The sequence below is a fragment of the Dendrobates tinctorius genome, unplaced genomic scaffold (assembly GCF_039654945.1).
Source record: "Dendrobates tinctorius isolate UK_male_01 unplaced genomic scaffold, ASM3965494v1 ptg000086l, whole genome shotgun sequence".
NCBI lineage: Eukaryota > Metazoa > Chordata > Amphibia > Anura > Dendrobatidae > Dendrobates > Dendrobates tinctorius.
The window spans coordinates 48926719-48948987 of NW_027361754.1; the positions used below are offsets into that span (position 1 = coordinate 48926719).

Below are 22269 nucleotides of genomic sequence, written 5' to 3' on the forward strand. Positions count from 1 at the left end.
CCAGTACGGAGCATTATATGGGGCTCATTATCTAGTATAGAGCATTATATGAAGGCCATTATCCAGTATGGAGAAATATATGGGGCCCTTTATCCAGTATGGAGCAATATATGGGGCCCATTATCCTGTATGGAGCATTATATGGGGCCCAATATTCTATATGGAGCATTATATTGGGCCTGTTATTCTGTATGGAGCATTATATTGGGCCCATTATTCTGTATGGAGCATTATATGGTTTCCATTATGCTGTATGGAGCATTATATGAGGCCCATTTTCTGTATGGAGTTCTGTATGGGGCCCATTATTCTGTATAGACCATTATATGATGCCCATTATTATGTAAGGAGCATTATATGAGGACCCTTTTACTGTATGAAGCAATATATGGGGCCCATTATTCTGTGTGAAGCAATATATGGGGCTCATTATACTGTATGAAGCAATATATGGGGCTCATTATTCTGTATGGAGCATTATATGGGGCTCATTATTTTGTATGGAGCATTATATGAGGCTCATTATTCTGTATGAAGCAATATATGGGGCCCAATAAACTGTATGGAAGACTATGTGATGCCCAGAATACTGTATGGAGTTCTATTCTGTCCGGTCTTAAATGAAAACTGAGGATTTGCTGGTTTCTGAGCTATTGTAGAATTTACAATAGATATTACTCATGTAATGTAAGAAGTAAGTGATATCTTCGGCATTGTACTATACCTATATTTCTTTGCCGTATCTGTGCATCATGAATTGTGGTACCTGTTAAAGGGGCCCACTGAGACACTTTCGCCCGGGGCCCACAAAAACCTGGAGCCAGCCCTGGGTGAAATCCATGGTAAAAAAAACCCCTGCAACTTAAATTGACAGGGTGCAAATGTGAAATCCACAGCAAAGCTTAAATGGGTTTTTCCTTTAGTATAATAATAATGACATAACTATAGGATGGGTCATTAAAATCAGATTGATCTTGTAATTCTGCACTTACAATGTTTTCAAGAATCCCATCTGTAAGTAGGTTCGCAGAGTTTTTTTTCTCAATTCTCTTTCACACATCAGCTTTTTGCCATCAGTTGCAATCCATCGTTTTTAGAAAAAAAACGGATAAAGCGACTGATGACGCTGGATCCGTTTTTTTTCTCATAGGCTTGTATTATCGACGGACTGCGACAGATGGCCTCACGTTTCGTCCATCGTTCACTGGATCCGTCGGAAATTTTGTGGAAACGACGGACAAAGTAACGTTTTTTGCCTCCGTCGATAAGTCGGACAGCGACGGATCCAGCGCCATCTGTCGTTGGCTATAATGGAAGACAATGGGTGCAGGATCCGTCGCTGTCCATCAAATCCAGAGACGGATTCCATTTTTTTAAACTGAGCATGCTCCAATTATTATTCCAGGTAGGGCAGTCGGATCGGGCAAATAAACTGATCTGTCACATCAGTTTTTCACAATCTGCAACGGATCCATTTTTTTTTCCCAAAACGGCTGGATTGCGACTGATGGCAAAAAACTGATGTGTGAAAGAGGCCTTAGGCTATGTTCACACTAGGCGTTTTTGCTGCGTTTTTTTTCCGCCGCAAAACATGATTTCTTGGCAGGAAAGAAGCTGTGGCAAAAACGCAGGTTTTGCTGCGGTTTTTATGTGCTTCTCCCTGCATTTTCGGCATGCTACACTTGTCTCTTGTGCATGCTGATAAAGCTCAGTGGAAAAAAAAAATCTCATTCTATTTAATCAGGTTTTGGCACAAAACACTGCAAAACCTGATACCTGCGTTTTCTTTGGTGTGGATCTTAAACGTTTTTTCACCACCCCTTACTTTCAATGGGTGAAAAACGCTGAAAACAAAAACGCTGAAAGAAGTGACATGCTCTATGTAAAAAAAAACATGCAAAATGCAAAATACTGATGACAAAAAAAAAAAACTGTGTGCATGAGATTTCTGAAATGTCATAGACTTTGCTGGTACTATAAAACACAGCTGGAAATTAGCATTAAAAAAAAAAAAAAAAAACACTGAAAAAAGTCTACGACCAGAAAGCACAGCGGACATTATATATTTTTTTTCCATTTTTTAATTTGTGTTTTTAGATCAAGTCATTTTCATCTCAATTGGAATAAATGCTGGAAGAAATGACAGTGTTTTTTTGTAAAAAAAAAAAAAAAAAAAAAAAAAAAGCACCGCAAACTGCAAGGAACAAAAAAAATCCACTGTGTGCATAAAATTTTAGAAATCATTCATAATTCACAATAATTCATTTTGCTGTTACTGTAAAACATTTCCTTTTTTTCCTGAACAAAAAAAAAAAAAAAAACCATACCTCAAAAGCACAACGTGTAAACACGCCCTAAGGCCTCGTTTCACATCTGAAAAAAAATAGTGCTAGTGTCATTCAGTGTTATTAAAAATGGACACATTGCTGCATATCTGTCACATGTGATGTACCTTGTCAACCATGCTGCTGAAAAAAGTGGCCATGTCTCCGTGTGTTTTGGAAAAAACATAGACATGTAAACAGCAGCATAGATTATACTGTGTACGTGTTGTATCTGCGAAAGAAACGGATACAACACGTATGTGCAACATGTACATCTGAATGAGACCTAAGTCAAATACAGTTCTCCCAACATTTTCTGCAGCCACGCTGGGTAATTATTGAAACTTTCCTGCAGTAAGAGAAAGGTGATTTTGGATGCTGATATTTATCAGTAGTTTTGAAATTTTCTTATAAGGCGAGGTAATCCTATAAGACAATGGCAATGATGGATTTTCTAGTTCTGCAGTTCTGGTGTAACTGAAAATGTTATTGTTTCCTTGTCTGGTGTCATTGAGCAGATCAGTCATGATTATACGCCGTTCATCTCTCCACCCTCATACTCACCTGTTGTTACCTAGAGCAGGATGTTACTGCAGTTTCTGTACATCAGTTTATAGTCCGGCCTTGTGCTAATTTACAGTTCTGTTGTGCAATACCCAGAGCTCTGGTTGTCACTAAACACTGACTGCAGGTCTGCAATGCCCATCCCATTCTAATAAAGAAATCTGGAACAGGTCACTTGACTTCTTTACATTTGAATGCTGTGTAGTCAGATGGGGATTTAAAGAGAACCTGTCACTGGGTCAAGAAAATTGAGTTTAATACCTTATAAAAATGCTTGAGCTCCCCTGATTCTGACGCTTTTTTCCGTTTGGTGCTGTGTCGCTCAATTGCAGAGATATTCAAATATGTTGATTTGAGCGAAGTATGTGACATCTCTGCTTTGCAGCAAACTGGGCATTTCACACAGTCTTCTTTGGGAGTGTGCACTTTTATTGCTCCCTTCTAGACGCTATCAATCACAGCTTGGCAGCTGATCTAGCGGTCACAGATGCTGTCGAACTGTGATTAGCAGCATCTGAGAGGGAGGGATGAAAGCGCAAGTTAGCAGAGAAGATTGTAAAGAAATGCCTACTTTGTTGCAAAGCAGAGATTTCACATACTGCACTCCAAAAGCAACAAATGTGAATATATCTGCAATAGAGCAACGTAGCACAGAATGGAAAAAAAAAAAAAAAAAATCAGTATCGGGAGCTCAAGGAATTTTACAAAGTATTTAGCGCAATTTTTTTTTTCGAGTGACCAGTTCTCTTTATGAGTTTTGCCCAACCATTTGCAGTAGGCTGGGATTCAGTAAACCATATAACCCCTCTAGGAATCATAATAAGATAAATCTCAATCCCACCATCTGGCCATGCACAGTAAAGTAATGTCAGACGAAATGTGGAACCAGTCGAACAAGTAATGTGTACGGCGACCTCCCAACTCTCATACAACAGCTGACGTCAACTGAGTAGTTAGATTTTAACATGCCAGATGTACTTGGTTCTCAGGCTAGATTAATAACAACCGGAGAGGTTTGAGCGTGGATTAATCTGCTCTCCCCTTTTAAAACACATGCACACTCAGCCAGACGGAACGTCCATGTACATGGTGGTTTTGGGTCCATTTGAAGTGTATGACTAGCTTTACACAGAAGAAATTAAAATTAGACGCAGAAGTCTTGTAGCCCCTTCCCAAATCACAATATATCTACAAGAATGTTCTGACCGTCCATCAAGGAACGATGTTATGATTACTTCTGCACTATGCACACCCACATCTTCATTTAAGATGTAAGGTTACGTTCCCACGATGAGTTTTTGGTGAGTTTTCTTTATGCTGCGTATTTTCGAAAAAAAAAATGCAAGTAACCTATTTTACTTAATAGGTATAAAATTGGTGCAGAATATTTGCTACACCAAAAACTCACCAAAAGCTGATCGTGGGAACGTAGCCAAACAAATCCTCACAAACGTTCCAAAGCACAAGAATTCAGTGCTCAGCCTAGGCATGAGAAATCACACAGTGCAGGACTGGGGTTGGGTGGACCGGTGGAAGTTCGGGTTCTGGTGCCTGTACTGAACTTTTAGGAAAGTTCGGTTCGGGTACCAGAACAGTTCCCAAACTTCCACCAGAACTCGAACCCCATTAAAAATAAAGGATACCCAAACTGCTAAGAAATGAAAAAAAAACAAAAAAAAAAAAATCTCTCTTCTCCATGTCACCACAGACTTACCATGAATACTGCACCGAACTTCAACAGAAAGGCCGTCATTGGAGGTCAGGCCCGAACAGTGACTGTCCGGTACGAACACTGAACATTTCTGTTAGGGTTCACCCATCTCTACCAAGGACCCAAAGACTTGTTATTGAGATTGTGCACCGCTGTATGCACTCGTGTATGAGCTGAGCACTTCTGCTTTCAAAGACTGGTGGAGATTTTACAACTCAGCTTATCACTCTTTTAAGAAGACCTGTCACACGTCACAAATATGTATTTTTTTTTACCTGCTCTAAATGCCACTGTTCTCCTGAATCTGTTGATGTTTTACTTTTATTCCCGCGCTTTTCCATTCCTGCGATAAGGCCCTCTCTTCCTTGTGTATAAAGTCTTGTTAGCCAAGTGGGCGTGCTCCTCCAGAAGACATAAACAGAGCAGAGATAATGGACAACACCCACTTGGTTTACAATAAAAAATTTACATACTAAGGCCGGGGTCACACTTGCGTGTGTAATGAAAGAAGCTTGCGCGAGTCTCTCGCATGAATAGCCGGCACTGCCGCCAGCACTCGGGACTGGAGTGTGCGGCTGCAGAGAAACACCAGATTCAGGAGAAAAGTGACATTTACACCACGCTAAAAAAAAACACCAAAACATATTTATGACAAGTGACAGGTCCTCTTTAAGCGGAAACAAGATTTCAAAATACTGCACACTTTATGACCTCCTTCACACTTCCATATAAAACACCTACGTGAAAAAATGGTACCGGTGTCATCTATGCCATCCATGTATCAGTGTGCCATCCATGTATCAGTGTGTCATCCGTGTGTCATTTGTGTGCCATCCGTGTCAGTGTGTCATCCATGTTCAGTGTGCCATCCGTGTGTCATTTGTGTGCCATCCGTGTGTCAGTGTGTCATGAGTGTGCCATCCATGTATGTGTGTCATCCGTGTGTCATCCATGTGTCAGTGTGTCGTGTGTGCCATCCATGTATGTGTGTCATCTGTGTCATCCATGTATGTGTGTCATGTGTCATCCGTGTGTCATCCATGTATATGTGTCATCTGTGTGTCAGTTTTTACCATCAGTGTTTTTCCAGTATTAATAAATTACAAAGCTTCTCAGATGCCACAAGTACTGCCAACACAGACATGTGGATGAGGCCTAAAGCATGGTTAAAGGGATATTCTAGCTCATTTAAAGGGACAATATATACTATTCCTCTACTCTGCCAAATTTGAGATTTTATAGAGGACCGTATATTATACAGTTTACGGTTTCTCAATAAAGATACAGATGTGGCAAGTAATGGTGATACACAATTTGCATACAGCATGATCTCTACCCCATATGTAGATTCATGGAAGTATTCCATATTTATAGTCTTACAGTAATGATCATTCCAACTGTCCCACAATCCATGACGCCATCCGATCATCAATAGTTGTGCAAGGCATAGATCTGTGGATACAGTGGCAGAATAGGTCAATTTAATCAGATTAGTCAGGACATTGATCAGCCATATTGCTCCTATAATTATGGAACACAACCCTCAGCATGCTCTGGCAGGCCTATAACAGCTCCCGGATGTTTACCCTGGGCCGGCCACTCTTCTCAGGACTTCATGCTAAGTACGAGATGTGGCCGGGTCAACAACATACTTAGGACAATGACACATTTTACAGAAGCCTTCACACCCAGGGTGTGCATCTAAAAGCTAATTGTTTGTATACGCGGGCTGCGGTGCCCTGCCTGCCTTCATTTATCTGCATTGTATCCATGAATCATGTGTTCACCAAGGAGGTCAAACAGAACCACTGATGTCTGAGAAAAGTGGTCGGATGAGAATCCTTCGTTCCTCCAGACTCCCAAAAAATATGCATGCTCGGTAAAGCTAAGCGAGCATGTCTTTTCAATGAAAACTGCGGAAAAACTGCAACTAGAAAAGGCCATAGAAAAAAAAAATACACAACATGGTGGATTTAAAGTCATCACAATTTCCACGGATGCAAATATCCTGAAAATCTGTAACTCCTCCACATCGAAATCTGTAGCAATATTTACCAGAGTGGATTTTGCCACTTCTGAAAGTCTGCAGCGCGTGGGAACGTATCTTTGGGGTAATTTTCCCCAGACAACAGACATATCAGATTTTCCATTGCAGAATTGCGTACATAAAATACTTAGCATCTTATAGCAGCAGCATTGTGGACAACATGTCCCGAAAATTCCCAAAATTTGAAATTCGCAGCCTGTAAATTTACGCTGTGGGTGTTAATGCAGATTTGAACCTTTGCAACGCAAAAGGGGAAATGTGCAGAAGCACCAGAGCATTTCCACTAGGAGATTGCTAGTTTGTTTTTTTTAGCAAGATTTTTGCTGCCACTGTGTAAATTTTTCCCATGGGATCTTTTCACTGAAAAACTTCCTGCAGTGAAAAAATGTTCTACTAAAACCACTAGTGATTTCTGAGTGGAAATGCATCGTGATAAATCGAGGAGGGGACAGCAGGTATCCAGATGGGATGAGCAGCATTGTCCAGCATCGTGCTTCACTTATCAGGTATGAGGCTGCTGACATGTGCAGGAGTTTTTTAAGGCTCATTGATTGCAAAAAAGTAGGAACTTGTCCGATTTAGAGCTAAGTCACGGATCAAATTTGCTCATTCCATTCAATAGGTCTGTAAAAAGAATGTGAAGCACACGGATGCCATCCCAGCTTGCATAAGGCCTCATTCACATGTCAGTGTTTAAACAAGCATGTGGAGAAAAATAATTTTTGCAAATGAGAAAAACGGATGCCACATTGATGCTAAAAAGAGACACACGGAGTAAAATTGGATCCAACACATTGATGATGCCGGACGATTTTCATTTTTGCTACGTGATTTTTGCAAAACTGCTGTGGTCATACACTTATATTCATAGCAAGAGCAATGGAACACAAGAGATTTTTGTGCGACGCTATTAATTGGATTTCAAGCATGGAAATAAATAGCATGTTACTTATTTGTGCAGATTCCACATATAAAAGCCCCACGAAATGACAATGCAGTACATCTGTGGAATAGCCACATCAGAATTCTGAGTGTCAGCCTGGGGTATCTGCTGTGAAAATAAACATTCATTTTTAGATTGTATAAAGCTGTATGTATGCGATATACAATGCAGCCTATACAACCCAACAGGCTCAATCTCAAGCCTCACTCAGAAGTCTGTTTTTCACATCCGTGTTCTATATGTGGTTTTCACAGATAAAACATGTATGCATTAAAATCTATGAAGCTGTTCACACACCCGTGCATTTTTCTGGACCGTGTCACAGATCAAAATTGCCCACACAAGTCTATGGATCCATGAAAATCACTGACAGTGAAGAATCGGCGCACTGTCCATGATTCACATGGCAATGGATAGGAAAAGCTTTCGAATTTATTTATTTATTTTTTTTACATATGTGAAAATCACTGGTGAAACTCTGACACACAGAGGACACTTGGACTGCGTTTTGTTTTTGTTGCATACGTGAAGAATCACGGGCGTCTGAATGAGGCGTCCTACTGATGAATGACGGCTCCATCACGACCCAGCCATGGTTAAGTTACTTAGCTGAACTGCTCATACTCTATTTATGGGGATATTGATTATTGGGACACTAGAGACGTGCTCCCGATTCCAACTTTACAGCTCGTATACTTAGCTCAGCTTTTACATTCTGAAAAGTTGTTGACATTTTGATAACTGGGTGATTACAGTTGACGATCTCCAGTGTCAGAACCTTTGACACAACTCTGATGTCTACTTTTTATTTACCTGTTCATAGCTCCTCAGAAATAATAGTTAATAGTTTAATTTTGCATTAAACAGGGTTTTCTTGGACCCTTACATAAATGACGAGCCTATCTTTAGTATGGACCTTTGACTTAAATATGGATGCTCCTGTGGAGCACAGCCGGAACCATACAGTGCGTCCAGTGCTGTGACAAGCAGAGGGATAGTCTTCATTCTTCTCCTTGGCAGAGGTTCTGGGATAAAATTGTCACATTCCAAGAAGTTGAAGGAAACTTAAAAAATGGGGAGTGGATTTTTTCTTCCATGATTCGCGGGTCACTGGACCAAGTTGGGAATTGCACATTGGCCCAATTCCTTTAACTGTAAATCAACTGTAATACCTGTCACAGCCCATGGATAGGACTGGCACCTTTTGGTAATGTAACCAGACCTTTATTCTAATTTTATATAGCCCCTTTAAGGGTTTTTCTCACCTTAGTTTTTAGCATACATGGTTTAATAAAGGCATACTCGCCTACCGATCAATCGCTGCTTCTTGTTATCCCTACCTGGGTCCCCCGCCAGATTTGAGGCTTCCTCCTCCTAGGATGAGCATGTACCCACTGTAGTTTTTCACTAGGTGCAGAAGTGTCCAACTCATCATCATTGCGCCCAGTGATTAGCTGCTGGACCCATATGTTGGTACATGCTTTTAATTAAAAATCAGGGTTGGAAAAACTCGTTAAAATCAGTGCAAAATGTAACGTAGTTGAAATATGCATTTTACAAAAAAAAAAAATCAGGTCCATTTATGGAGGATAATGATAGAGGAAGCATAGTACCAAAATATGTCATCACTGCATGTCTGACTTTTCCAACCCTGATAGCTGCTGAGAATGAAGAGGCTGCGATGTTGCAGAAGTTCCTTTCACAGTTTTTCCTTGCACAGCGGCACTCACCGCCACCTGGCTAAGGAGGGAACTGCAGTCAGCTCCCAATCACCGCGGTGTGTGTCCAGGTACACCACTGTGTAGAGATAAAAATTGTCATGGGTACAAGGTAATGAAGCAGCAGACCTTTCGCCCCTTCATTCTCAGGATCAGTGAAATGTCCTAGAGGTTACCTCTCCTCCCCAAAGATCATTAAACAGGACCTTTCACTGACTTTTTTTCTAATTTATACCAAGTACTTCCTCCAATTGAAGCAGCGGCAATTGGAGTAAAAGGTTCTCTTAATGATGGCATACCCTAGTGGTATATGAATACCCCTTGAAAGCCTATAATCTGATGTCACGCTGTGACGGTCTTCGGTAAGGAACGGGGGTCTCAAAACTGTCCCTGGAACTGGGACCCTAACTATCCATGTCCCAGGGGGTACTCTTGAAGGTATAGAGGCCTGGGTCTCCGACCTCACCGCTCCTGATAAACAATAATCTGTCCCCTACTCCACCCCACGACACATGGAACAGAAAAGTGAGGTAAACAAGACACAAAGACAAATCATACAAAAGCACAAACCAACAATAGGGAGGAGGATAGGGACAAAGAGGAATAAACTAAATGGGAACAGGGACCAGGAGATAAATACTCAAGTACAATAGCAAACTACAGAACACTTCTACAACTTCCACTCATCTACTCAGCTTTAGTACTCAGCACAGGAAGACGAATCTTTCACCGGCAGGGAATAAACACCCAGAGCCAGTAAACAGTTGTGGCCAAAAGTATTGACACCCCTGCAATTCTGTCAGATAATACTCAGTTTCTTCCTGAAAATGATTGCAAACACAAATTCTTTGGTATTATTATCTTCATTTAATTTGTCTTAAATGAAAAAACACAAAAATAATTGTCCTAAAGCCAAATTGGATATAATTCCACACCAAACATAAAAAAGAGGGTGGACAAAAGTATTGGCACTGTTCGAAAAATCATGTGATGCTTCTCTAATTTGTGTAATTAACAGCACCTGTAACTTACCTGTGGTACCTAACAGGTGTTGGCAATAACTAAATCACACTTACAGCCAGTTGACATGGATTAAAGTTGACTCAACCTCTGTCCTGTGTCCTTGTGTGTACCACATTGAGCATGGAGAAAAGAAAGACCAAAGAACTGTCTGAGGACTTGAGAAACCAAATTGTGAGGAAGCATGAGCAATCTCAAGGCTACAAGTCCATCTCCAAAGACCTGAATGTTCCTGTGTCTACCGTGCGCAGTGTCATCAAGAAGTTTAAAGCCCATGGCACTGTGGCTAACCTCCCTAGATTTGGACGGAAAAGAAAAATTGATGAGAGATTTCACCGCAAGATTGTGCGGATGTTGGATAAAGAACCTCGACTAACATCCAAACAAGTTCAAGCTGCCCTGCAGTCTGAGGGTACAACAGTGTCAACCCGTACTATCCGTCGGCGTCTGAATGAAAAGGGACTGTATGGTAGGAGACCCAGGAAGACCCCACTTCTTACCCCGAGACATAAAAAAGCCAGGCTGGAGTTTGCCAAAACTTACCTGAAAAAGCCTAAAACGTTTTGGAAGAATGTTCTCTGGTCAGATGAGACAAAAGTAGAGCTTTTTAGGCAAACGCATCAACAGAGTTTACAGGAGAAAAAAAGAGGCATTCAAAGAAAACACGGTCCCTACAGTCAAACATGGCAGAGGTTCCCTGATGTTTTGGGGTTGCTTTGCTGCCTCCGACACTGGACTGCTTGACCATGTGCATGGCATTATGAAGTCTGAAGACTACCAACAAATTTTGCAGCATAATGTAGGGCCCAGTGTGAGAAAGCTGGGTCTCCCTCAGAGGTCATGGGTCTTCCAGCAGGACAATGACCCAAAACACACTTCAAAAAGCACTAGAAAATGGTTTGTGAGAAAGCACTGGAGACTTCTAAGGTGGCCAGCAATGAGTCCAGACCTGAATCCCATAGAACACCTGTGGAGAGATCTAAAAATGGCAGGTTGGAAAAGGCACCCTTCAAATATCAGGGACCTGGAGTAGTTTGCCAAAGAAGAATGGTCTAAAATTCCAGCAGAGCATTGTAAGAAACTCATTGATGGTTACCGGTAGCGGCTGGTCGCAGTTATTTTGGCTAAAGGTTGTGCAACCAAGTATTAGGCTGAGGGTGCCAATACTTTTGTCTGGCCCATTTTTGGAGTTGTGTGAAATGATCAATGTTTTGCTTTTAGCTTCATTCTCTTTTGTGTTTTTTCATTTAAGACAAATTAAATGAAGATAATAATACCAAAGAATTTGTGCTTGCAATCATTTTCAGGAAGAAACTGAGTATTATCTGACAGAATTGCAGGGGTGTCAATACTTTTGGCCACAACTGTATATAGAGGGAGTAAATTATAAGTAGTTGCAGCTGATTACAACTTGGCTGTATGGTCTTAACCAGCATGGAAAGAGTCCTTAACCATCTCTGTACTGAAGGAAATAAAGTTAATTTAAAATACGACATGCATCACAACATCTCTAAAGAAGACCTGTGATTCATTACCCGATCATCTACTCCAGGTCTTCCAGGGGGACGCGACATCCTTCGTGACAGCTGAGAATTGAGCATTCTCAAGAACGGTCAGTCATTCACGATCATCAGCCTTTGTGACAACCCAATAACGTTCAAGTCATTTATGCCAGGATGAAAGGTCATAATTATCGACAGCACATTACTATGTGATATGCTGCCGAGAACATGATGCTGTATGGAGACAGTGTCATCGTATTAACAATCGTTCGGTTCCCATCAGTCTTTATCGACTCTTGTAAACAGGCACCAGAATTATCCCATCTTAAATTGGATTTAGGTAAAACAAACTATTTGCCTGCCCAGACTGAAGACAACCTTTAGAAGGAAGGCTGTGTTGATTCAGTTCATCCATGAAGTCGCCATGACTTGAGATTGATCCAAAGACCATTAAATAATAATAATATATGAAGGACTAATCTTATCTAATCTTATCTTTTTACAACCATGTTTGGAATAAAGGTGACTCTTAAAAACAAACTACTTTAGATGTTATGTCCACAAATGGCTATACCAAGAAAGAAGGCAGCTGAGAGGGGACTGCGAGCAATGAGTTACTGGGAGTGGAAAGCACAAGTCTGTACAGTAACCTCAACATTTAATTTGGGAGATCCCAGGAGCACAGGGGAAATACCGAATGAGCCAACGTCAGTGAGAAGGAGGATGACTACTACTTGTTACTTCAGGTGAAATGTGCCAAGTTGTCATGTACTATAATGATACAATCCCTAAAATAACATCATTTCCAGAAGACCCATTATATCTTGCGACATGTCTGATTCAGTAACTACTTGTATCATCTAAGAAAATCTGCTTAATTTCATAAGAGTTTTTGTTCCTCTGTTAATCCTCCTAGAAATCTATGAATAACCTGGCATCTGATGGTACCGGCGTGGGGGTGTCCCCAAATACTCTGACACTGTCCAATCATTGCTGGAGGTATCAGACCGTATAGTGATTAGCCCTCTTGAAAAAGGCAACAGTAACACCCAGTTATCAAATTTATTCATATATTCCAAGAGGAATAACAGAATGCAGGGTTATAAGAAATGACGCGACTGAAATGGAAAATGATGCTCCAGAATGGATATGTAATGAGAAATCTAAGTATTTAGTGAAACTGACTTCAGGAGAAGTGACATCATCAGTCCTTATAAGCTCCAAACTTTTAAGAAGTAAGGTGTTTTGTGCTCCAAATTCCCATCTATAGAAAAATGTCAATAAAGGATTTAAAACCACTTGTTTTGATACAGATGAGGTCCCTTTAACTCTGTCCTTGCCACAAATAATGTTCAGTTCAATGCTACAATAGACTTTCCTTTTTCTATTACCACCAATGATATAATCCAAGATATGTTCAGCAAAAACATGGCGTTTTTTTTTTTCCCTTTTCAAAAACAATGCCACACCTGTCCAAAGTTATCTGTCCAAAATTATCTTCACTAAATAATTGCCTTTTTTCTTGGGGTGCGTTTCATTTGTTTTAATTACATTTTCTTAATACACACACACATATATATATACATACATACATACATACATACATACATACATACATATACACACACACACTAGATGAAGAGCCCGGCGCTGCCCGGGCATAGTAACTAACTGGTTAGTTATAACAAATTATAATTATCCTCCATCCCATAGTCCCGTGCCCATATACCCATCACATCCTCCATCCCATAGTCCCATGCCCATATACCCATCACACATCCTCCATCCCATAGTCCCATGCCCATATACCCGTCATACATATCCGCCATCCCATAGTCCCGTGCCCATATACCCATCACATCCTCCATCCCATAGTCCCGTGCCCATATACCCATCACATCCTCCATCCCATAGTCCCATGCCCATATACCCATCATACATATCCACCATCCCATAGTCCCATGCCCATATACCCATCATACATATCCTCCATCCCATAGTCGAGTGCCCATATACCCATCACACATCCTCCATCCCATAGTCCCATGTCCATATACCCATTATGACATCATCATCACCATGGCAACCGTTATGACATAAACGTCCCCATTGCAACCTATGATGAATCAGCGTCGCCATGGCAACCATTGTGACATCATAATGAAGGGCGGGGCTTTATGCGCACACACTGCTTCACCATTATGTAGATAGGGGAAAAATTGTTTGGTGAATTGGAACGCGCAGGGTTAAAATTTCACCTCACAACATCGCTTAGGACACTCTCGGGGTCCAGACGTGTGACTGTGCCAAATTTTGTGGCTGTAGCTGCGAAGGTGCAAATGCCAATCCCGGGCATACACAGACACATTAAGCTTTATATATATATATTACATTATTGTTATAAGTAATAAACTTGGACAAATTAATTTGCAGGATCTGGTCCATTTGGTTAGACAAAAACCCTGAGAACCAACTCCACCTGGCTCTTATCTTGATTAGTCGGAATGGCTGTAGATGCCTTCAAATACGAGGTGGTCCTTTGGGCCAGAGGTGTAACGATAGCAGAAGGTGTGACCAGGCCAGGGTTAAGGATGAAGGGTTATTTGGAAATTGTCTGGAAAGCTGTGTGTAGTGTTGTGTATACGCTTCTTTACAATATTTGACGAATTCACACACACATGGTATAAATTCCTACAATAACTTGTTCCGTTTAATTGTTTTCTGACCTTTAGATTCCTCGGTGAAATCATTCTCACTTATTTCTATAGAGTAATTATGACTCTCCAGCCGGGCAGAATACAGTCCTCACCATTACATAATAGAAAGGATTTTCCTGGGAAGTACTGTAATATGTAACATACCGGGCAGATTCTAATACAGAATTACATTTAGTAGATAGATGGATACAATGTTGACATTCTACAATGATACTTCGAGAATTTAAAGCTCCGGTAATATCATTTCATTAAAGCTCAACCTTGGAGCCTCTGAAATGTTACATTAGTGAATTTCAGTTTGCTAATATATGTATCAATTACACGGATCTCTCCTTTTTAATGTCTGGGGGGCAAATCAGGTAATGGCGAGAAATCTAATTTCTCTCCACAGCCTGGCAGGCACAGTTGGAAGGATACAATCATTTACTGCAGACTATATTTTGCTTAGGGCGCCTTCACTATTTTTTTCTCACTTTTTTTGGGCATTTTTACAATTGTTATAGCAAAGCCTAAGGTAAAACAATAATCAGAGCATGGGGTGCTTAAAAAAAAAAAAAAAAAAAAAGCCTAAAACATTACAAACTTATTTAAAAATTGCAGTTGTGCCAATTTTTAACACAAAAATGGAGCTTGTTTCCTTCGCTTTCAGAAACAACGATTTTAAAGCATTGTGCGCCTGTTTGAGAATTTTGCATCTCTCTTTAGTGACATTGGCGGCATGGTTTGAGCAGCCAGAGTTTCTCCAGACAGATTTGTGACTTGCTCTACTTTTTCCCCAGTTACACATAGAAACTGAAATCTGATATAACAAAGTTTCCATATTTGTTGCGCCTTTTAAAAAAAAGTGTCAATACCTGCAGTGCAAAAAAAGCCAAAAATTCTAAATCCCTTTTCAAGGTATGTAATGTTTTCTATTTTACTCTAGACTTTAGTAACATCTGTCTGCAAAAAGAAAAAAAAAAAAAAGTCAACCAATTTAAAGGGGTTGTCTAGTCAAACACTAGAGGTGAGCGAACCTGAACTTACTTGTTCGGGATTCATACCGGACAGCTAGTGTCTAGTGCTAAACGCTGAGCTTCTCTCAGAGAGAGAGGGAGAGAGCGAGTGATTGATTTTTTTTCCAGGCAAAATTCAGGTCCCCATTGTTTTCATTGAGGAACCCAAACTTCCACAGGTCCGCTCATCCCTAGTTATCACCTATCCACAGGATATTTGGTAACTTGCTGATTGTTGGGGGTCTGATATCTAGGACCAGCATTGATTGGATTGATTGGCAAAATGGGAAATTTTTACCCCAACAGGAAACGTTTATCCCCGTTACAAAAAGGAGGGGAAAGGTGAATGATCAACCGCTGCTCCATTCATTCCCTATGACGCTACTGGGAAAAAAAACGAGCGCACCGCTCCGCAGCAGCATAAGGAGTGAATGGGCACTACTGCTCCATTCTGCCAATCAGTGCAGATAGATGATAACTTGTTTTTACCTACAACCCATTTAGGCATGCCAAAACTAAAAAATACTGTGCGTGAATCCTGATAATCAATGTCCCCATAACCCATGCAAAACCATCTACTGTGCAACTACAACTTCCAGCATGTTGCAGTTTTGTAATAGTTGGAGAGCCAGAGGTTAGGAGCCACTTAATGGAGTGAACGGAAGAGTTGATGAAATATAATGCCATTACTCCCTAAGGTAGATAAGGTTGTCCACTTTGGAAGCCCTTTTTGCTAGAAAGGTCCGAATATGCTGATAGCAGGATGGGCGAATCTTGTAACAAGTGTGTATTTTTCCTACAGCATCATCACGGGGGACATGAATTAAGGCATTAAATAAGTGAGGCATTCCAGCTAATCAATGCGGATCCAGGATGGAGGTCATCCTCTATTAACGGAGAATTCCATAACGGGTATTTGAATGGATTTTCCAATAAAAACATTCATTTATAGAATTAATAGTAACATATTAAGCACGAAAGTCACATATCTACTGAACGTAGTGGTAAACCTTACCTGGAGGCCGATGTATAGTAAGCACCTGCTGGATCACCGGCAGCTTGTGTCACCTTTCTCGTCCAGGCAGACACTGTTTTGACAAAGCAAGAGAACCTATATATAACCTGACTGTACATATCCAGGCAGGCAGGTCACCTAGCCGTGGACCACACCTAAGTGAGCGCTTTACACCCCTAGGTGAATAGTGAAGTCATCTTTGCTGCTGACTCACCTTAACCTGACAGCAAGCAGTCAGAGCTTATCAGCAGGTGCAGAGAGATAGATGCTCCATAAAACAAGGGAAACTGCGCTACGGTCAGGAGTCAGCCATCAGCATTCTCGGCTGTTATTGCCGCATTCAGGCTGGTGACCTATGGCGGTCGGCCAGCCTCGTTCGCACACGTAGACTTTGTTTCGTTCTACTTCCTATGATGATGCACAAGAAATATGTTAATGACATGGACTTACACTAATGTTGCACCAAAAGTCAGCAGAAGTTGTACCCTTTTTGGTGCAAATAAATTTATATAAATGTAGGTACTTTCCAGGGACGGACATACTATTGGTGCAACGAAGAGGTAAAGGAGACCACTTCCACCTCAAAGGCAGATTCTGCCTCAGATACATAAGAGGGGGCTTTATGATGAGCTATTGGATTGCTGAGGGCCCCATATACTGTCCTAACAAAGGGGCCCTCTTCTGTCTATGTTCTGTGTCCGCCACTGGTACTTTGCCATTATCTGGACCAGGGGTGGACAGAGACAGAAGAAGGCCCATGTGCAAGAACAGTATATGTGGCCCTTTGCAGTCCATTAGTTTATTAAAATGCACCTTTGGAGGTGGAAAGGGCCCCTTTATCTCTTTGGCCCCTTTAATGCTTCACAGATTGCACCAATGGTATGTCCGCCTTTGATCTTTGGTTGCATTCCCCCAGAGCTGCACTTCGCCACATCTCCTGTCCTTGGCACTCTTCACTGGTTAGTCAGTCACATCTTCAGTCCTCAGTTTTGCTTCTCCAGGAACTCCCAATGTCAGTCGCTAGTCAGTCATCCGCTCTCCGAGTTGAGTAAGCCACATTCCTATCGTTTCATTGCCTCTACAGTCCTTGGCACTGTATCTCCAGTCCTCAGCACTCCTCATGAGCTGCATCGCTCTGGACGCCAGTCAGTCTGCCGCATTGCCAGTCTGCGCCACTCTTGTCATCTGCATCTCCAGTACTGGTACCTTACTAGTAGCAGAAAGGTAGTTTTTGATTTCTATTATGCAGTGTGAGGACGACTGGCATCCGCATAATGGAAAAGTACCCCGATTTAAAAGAAATCTTTTTAAAAAAGTGTCTAGAAAAAGTGAGATGTGAATTTGCCAGGTCAAAAACTGTTCCAATTTATTATTTATGGGGCAAATAAATAGTCTTACGTAGACAAACTTAATTTTGGTATAAGGATCCAGATAGCCAAATTTTCACAGTTCGTATATGGACCAAAATGCCTGGAATACAACCCCATATATGCCTCCTACATACAACCCCATATATGCCTCCTACATACAACCTCATATATGCCTCCTACATACATGCCTCCTACATACAACCCCATATATGCCTCCTACATACATGCCTCCTACATACAACCCCATATATGCCTATGCCGCGGTCAGTACGAATATTATTGTAGTCAATATATGAACTGTGCCATCTGAACCCAACCTAACTCCATGCACGATGCTCCAAAACGAAACTTCATATACCTGGTGTTACGCCATTCCAACATACTCACCCGGCCTCCGCTCCCACACCGTCTTTGCATACTCACCCGGCCATCGCTCCCACGCCGCAGCCCCTCGCCACCCGACAGCCACGGCGGTCACCTCTGACAGGCGCGCGGCCGACGGCATCTCTGCATGCAATACGCATGCACCATAGGCCGTGGCCGTGCCTCCCTTCTGCTCCGGCTATGCCCTGACCCGGAAGCACCCCCTGACCAATGGCATACCAGACAGGGGGATATCAGGCCGCTTCCCCCTGAGGGAGGCGCCTGATCGTTGTGTTTCCTAGCATACTGGGCCTCGCTTCTTCGTGTGCTCTCTGCAGTCTCACAGTCCCGGTTTCGTGTGCTCCCTGCAGCAGCCTCGCAGTCCTGCTATCCGTGTCCCCTGCTGTACTCCGCAGTCCGACTCCATTCCTGCCTCCGGTGTTCCTGTTCCATCCTGCTCCAGTCCTTCCGTCCTACTCCAGTCCTGCCTCCGGTGTTCCTGTTCCATCCTGCTTCAGTCCTTCCGTCCTACTCCAGTCCTGCCTCCGGTGTTCCTGTTCCATCCGGCTTCAGTTCTTCCGTCCTACTCCAGTCCTGCCTCCGGTGTTCCTGTTCCATCCGGCTCCAGTCCTTTGTCCGGCTCCAGTCCTTCCGTCCTACTCCAGTCCTGCCTCCGGTGTTCCTGTTCCATCCGGCTCCAGTCCTTCCGTCCTACTCCAGTCCTGCCTCCGGTGTTCCTGTTCCATCCTGCTCCAGTCCTTCCGTCCTACTCCAGTCCTGCCTCCAGTGTTCCAGCTCTGTCTTGTCATCTACATTTCAGTCCCACACTCCTACTCCAGTCCATCCTGAGCCGCCCCTCTCGGTACCGGCTACCGTGGTACTCAAACCCCTGTGCCTACTCCTAACGGTCCCTGTATAGGGGTCGGTTCCACCTGGCAGCTCGCCCGGGGCCCCTCGGTGCCACGGCCCAGAGGGTCCACTCCTGGAGATTCCGGCTCCAGACCAGCCACGCTAACACCTGGACTAATTTTGAGCTGTCTAATTAGACTGTATTAGTAGATTTGGGTCATTGTTTCCATCAGACTATTCTCATATATTGTTTTGCCATTTTTTTGATATCAGACATAGGGTAAATAACAGGCGCTTGTTCCAAATCGTCCTTCCCCAAAATTGAATTAGGTAATTATCAATCCTGATTTATAGCTGTTAATCATAATCAGCCTGATTATAGATGTTCCTTGAAAAAAAAAAAAAAAAGGGTGTTAGCCACTAAGGACACCATTATTGCTCCTGTAGAAGTGATCACTCCCATAGAAGTAAACACACATTATTGGAGTCAGGGATAAAAGCAAATTTGGCTTCCAGGTGTCTTAGGTAGTTGCCAGTTGATACCTTTAAGAGTCGTCATGGTGGCTACATCATAGCATAAATTGTTACATTAAATGACCCAAAGACCAGACCAGGTGAAGCCATATTGATGGAAGTTTACTGTCCTTTTTGCTGATGGGCACAGCATATATACTTAAAGGGAATCTGTCAGCAGGTTTTTGCTGTGTAATCTGAAAGCACCATGATGTATTAGCAGAGACCCCAATTCCAGCAATGTATCACTTACTAGGCTGCGTTTTGCTGTTTCAATTAAATCAGACGTTTATTAGCAAGAGATTATCACTACAGGACTAGGTGTTGCATACCACCTGGTTCAATCATGCCCCCACCTCTGATTAGCTGCTAATTTGTGTTATGGGCAGGGTTATACTCAGCTCAGCATTCCGAGTTCCGCTAGATCTGCAGCAGAGAAAACTATGATGCTATCACAACTGCTGAACCCAGGAAACGAAGTGATACATCACTGGAATCAAGGTGTCTTTCCCTACAGGGTGATTGGTGCTATCAAATTTCATAGCAAAAACCTGCTGGCACACACAAAAGGGCTTAGAGAATTGTTCGCTGAATGTTTTTTTTTGGACATTGCTAATCCTCCAAACTCCCCCAACTTCAGCCAAGCACTTATGTGTTTTCAATACAGCGAGCGGAGATGATGTTGGGGAGGTGTTGGGAGGCACCCTTTAGATGTTCACCAATCCAATATCATCTGTGTTGGACAATTTTAATCTAATGTGTATGGGAAGGGGGTCTTAAGAGCTCATGTAAATAAATATGTTATGGATTCATGCAACCTCTGAGTTATACAGCACATATGAAGTCGAAGTCCTTCTTGCAGTTCTGTTGCCTTAAATGTCAGCCATGCTGTATTATAGAAGTGTTCTTGCCTAGAAGCAATGCCTTTAGGGGGGGACTAACTATATACTCTGATCCTGAATACAGGCACCATATGATGTACATGGATGACCTCCAGCACCTGACTGCACACTGGCACATGCCTGAGGCCGATCTGTACCGGATAGACAGGATGCAGTGCCGGATCGGGAGAGAAATGAGAAGAACGCTCATTACTGACTGATGAGGCTGCTGCAATTGGTTGATGCCTTGGTTATATCGGGATATCAATGACTGATCTCCGGAGCACGGCCAGTTGTAATTCTGTTTTTATCCACCTGAACCGATGTCACATCCCGAACCAGAACAATTAATGTAACAGTCTGAATGTGCCTGGAGCTTTACAATATCTCATTAGATGTAAAGAGCATTCTGGCTGTAATGATATCTGTAAAATAGCAATCACTAATTGATTCATGCTCCATGGAATTGGCCTGAAGGGCTTATGCACACTGCCGTTTTGCACAAAGCTGTACAAAGACAGCCATAGAAGTGTATGGTGCTTAAACTGTGCCTCCTGAGCCTTCACAAAAGTTTGTCCATAACCTGTCACCTCCATACATCTCTGATGTGATCTCCCACTTTCTCCCAAACAGTAAAGTCCAGTCCATAACCCATCCTATCCCTCCCTAACCAAATCTCCCAATACTTTCCCACATGTAATCTCAGGCTCTCTAAAAATCTCCTTCTTTGTTCTCTTCTCGTCTGCTCATCACAAAGTCTTCTCCAAAACATCTCATGTGCTTCCCACCTACAACAGCAGACTCTCTCCACCTCCAAAACCAACCTTAAAAAATCAACTTCTTCAGTAAAAGCTCAAAACCTACAATTCCCGTTCTGCCACCACAATGCCTTATGAACCACTGCCACCCTCATCTTCTGTCTCCTTCCCTTGTCCTTTGTAAGCCCTCGGGAGCCAGGTCCCGTCACTCTGCCCTAGAGTTGGCACAAATCGATTCTTAGTATCTGGTCCAACGGCCAAGTCAGTGACAACTGGACAGGACAGGCGTGACATCATTCCAGGCTGGCTAATCAAGAGAAGAGCTGCAAAACTGTTGGGTAAACGGCGATTCTCAGGGCTCCCGTCGAGCAGCCAGATATTACTGACATGGCTGTTGGACTAGGTCCTGAAAAACAATTTACACCTCCTCTACTCTGCACCCATCTAGTTCATGTATAGTTTACTTATTTTTTTGTCTTGTGTATATATATATATATATATATATATATATATATATATATATATATATATATATATCCACACACTATGTCCGTCATAAACAGCAGTTAAGCGCCAAAATAAATATCAACACGAAGCCAAAAAGGACAGTGCAAGGAAGCTTCATTGACTTTATTGGCTCCATTTACAGGAGACTAATGAACAGAACAGTCGCCGGTCATATGGGGTAAAGTTGAGTTGCATATGTCAGAGACGTGCACAGATATAAATGGATTATATTTCGTGGGAGTGTAAAGCAGAGAGGAAGAGAAAATACATAAGATTTTATTTTCACGGAAGGATAATCAGGGTCAGATTCCTCAGTTGTCACATGGCGTCCCCTCCCTGGAGCTATTATCAGCCGTTTAGCTCATCGAAGAGTCACAAACACACAAGTATGAGGAAGTATTACAGTGACCTGTCATGGCGTGGGTGTGTGTATATCATCACCAGGTAACAGGGTACAGCCCAAATCGCTCAA

At 42.2% G+C, this 22269-nt stretch overlaps 1 long non-coding RNA gene across 1 annotated transcript in view; it reads left to right on the forward strand.

Annotated features, from left to right (window-relative positions):
* LOC141097874 (uncharacterized) overlaps positions 1 to 21589 on the forward strand; it is a 46774-nt gene extending 25185 nt beyond the window's left edge. The window contains exon 3 of the long non-coding RNA XR_012234069.1: positions 20618 to 21589. This is a non-coding gene — a long non-coding RNA (uncharacterized lncRNA). The remainder of the gene's footprint in view (positions 1 to 20617) is intronic.
* The last annotated feature ends 680 nt before the right edge of the window (positions 21590 to 22269 follow it).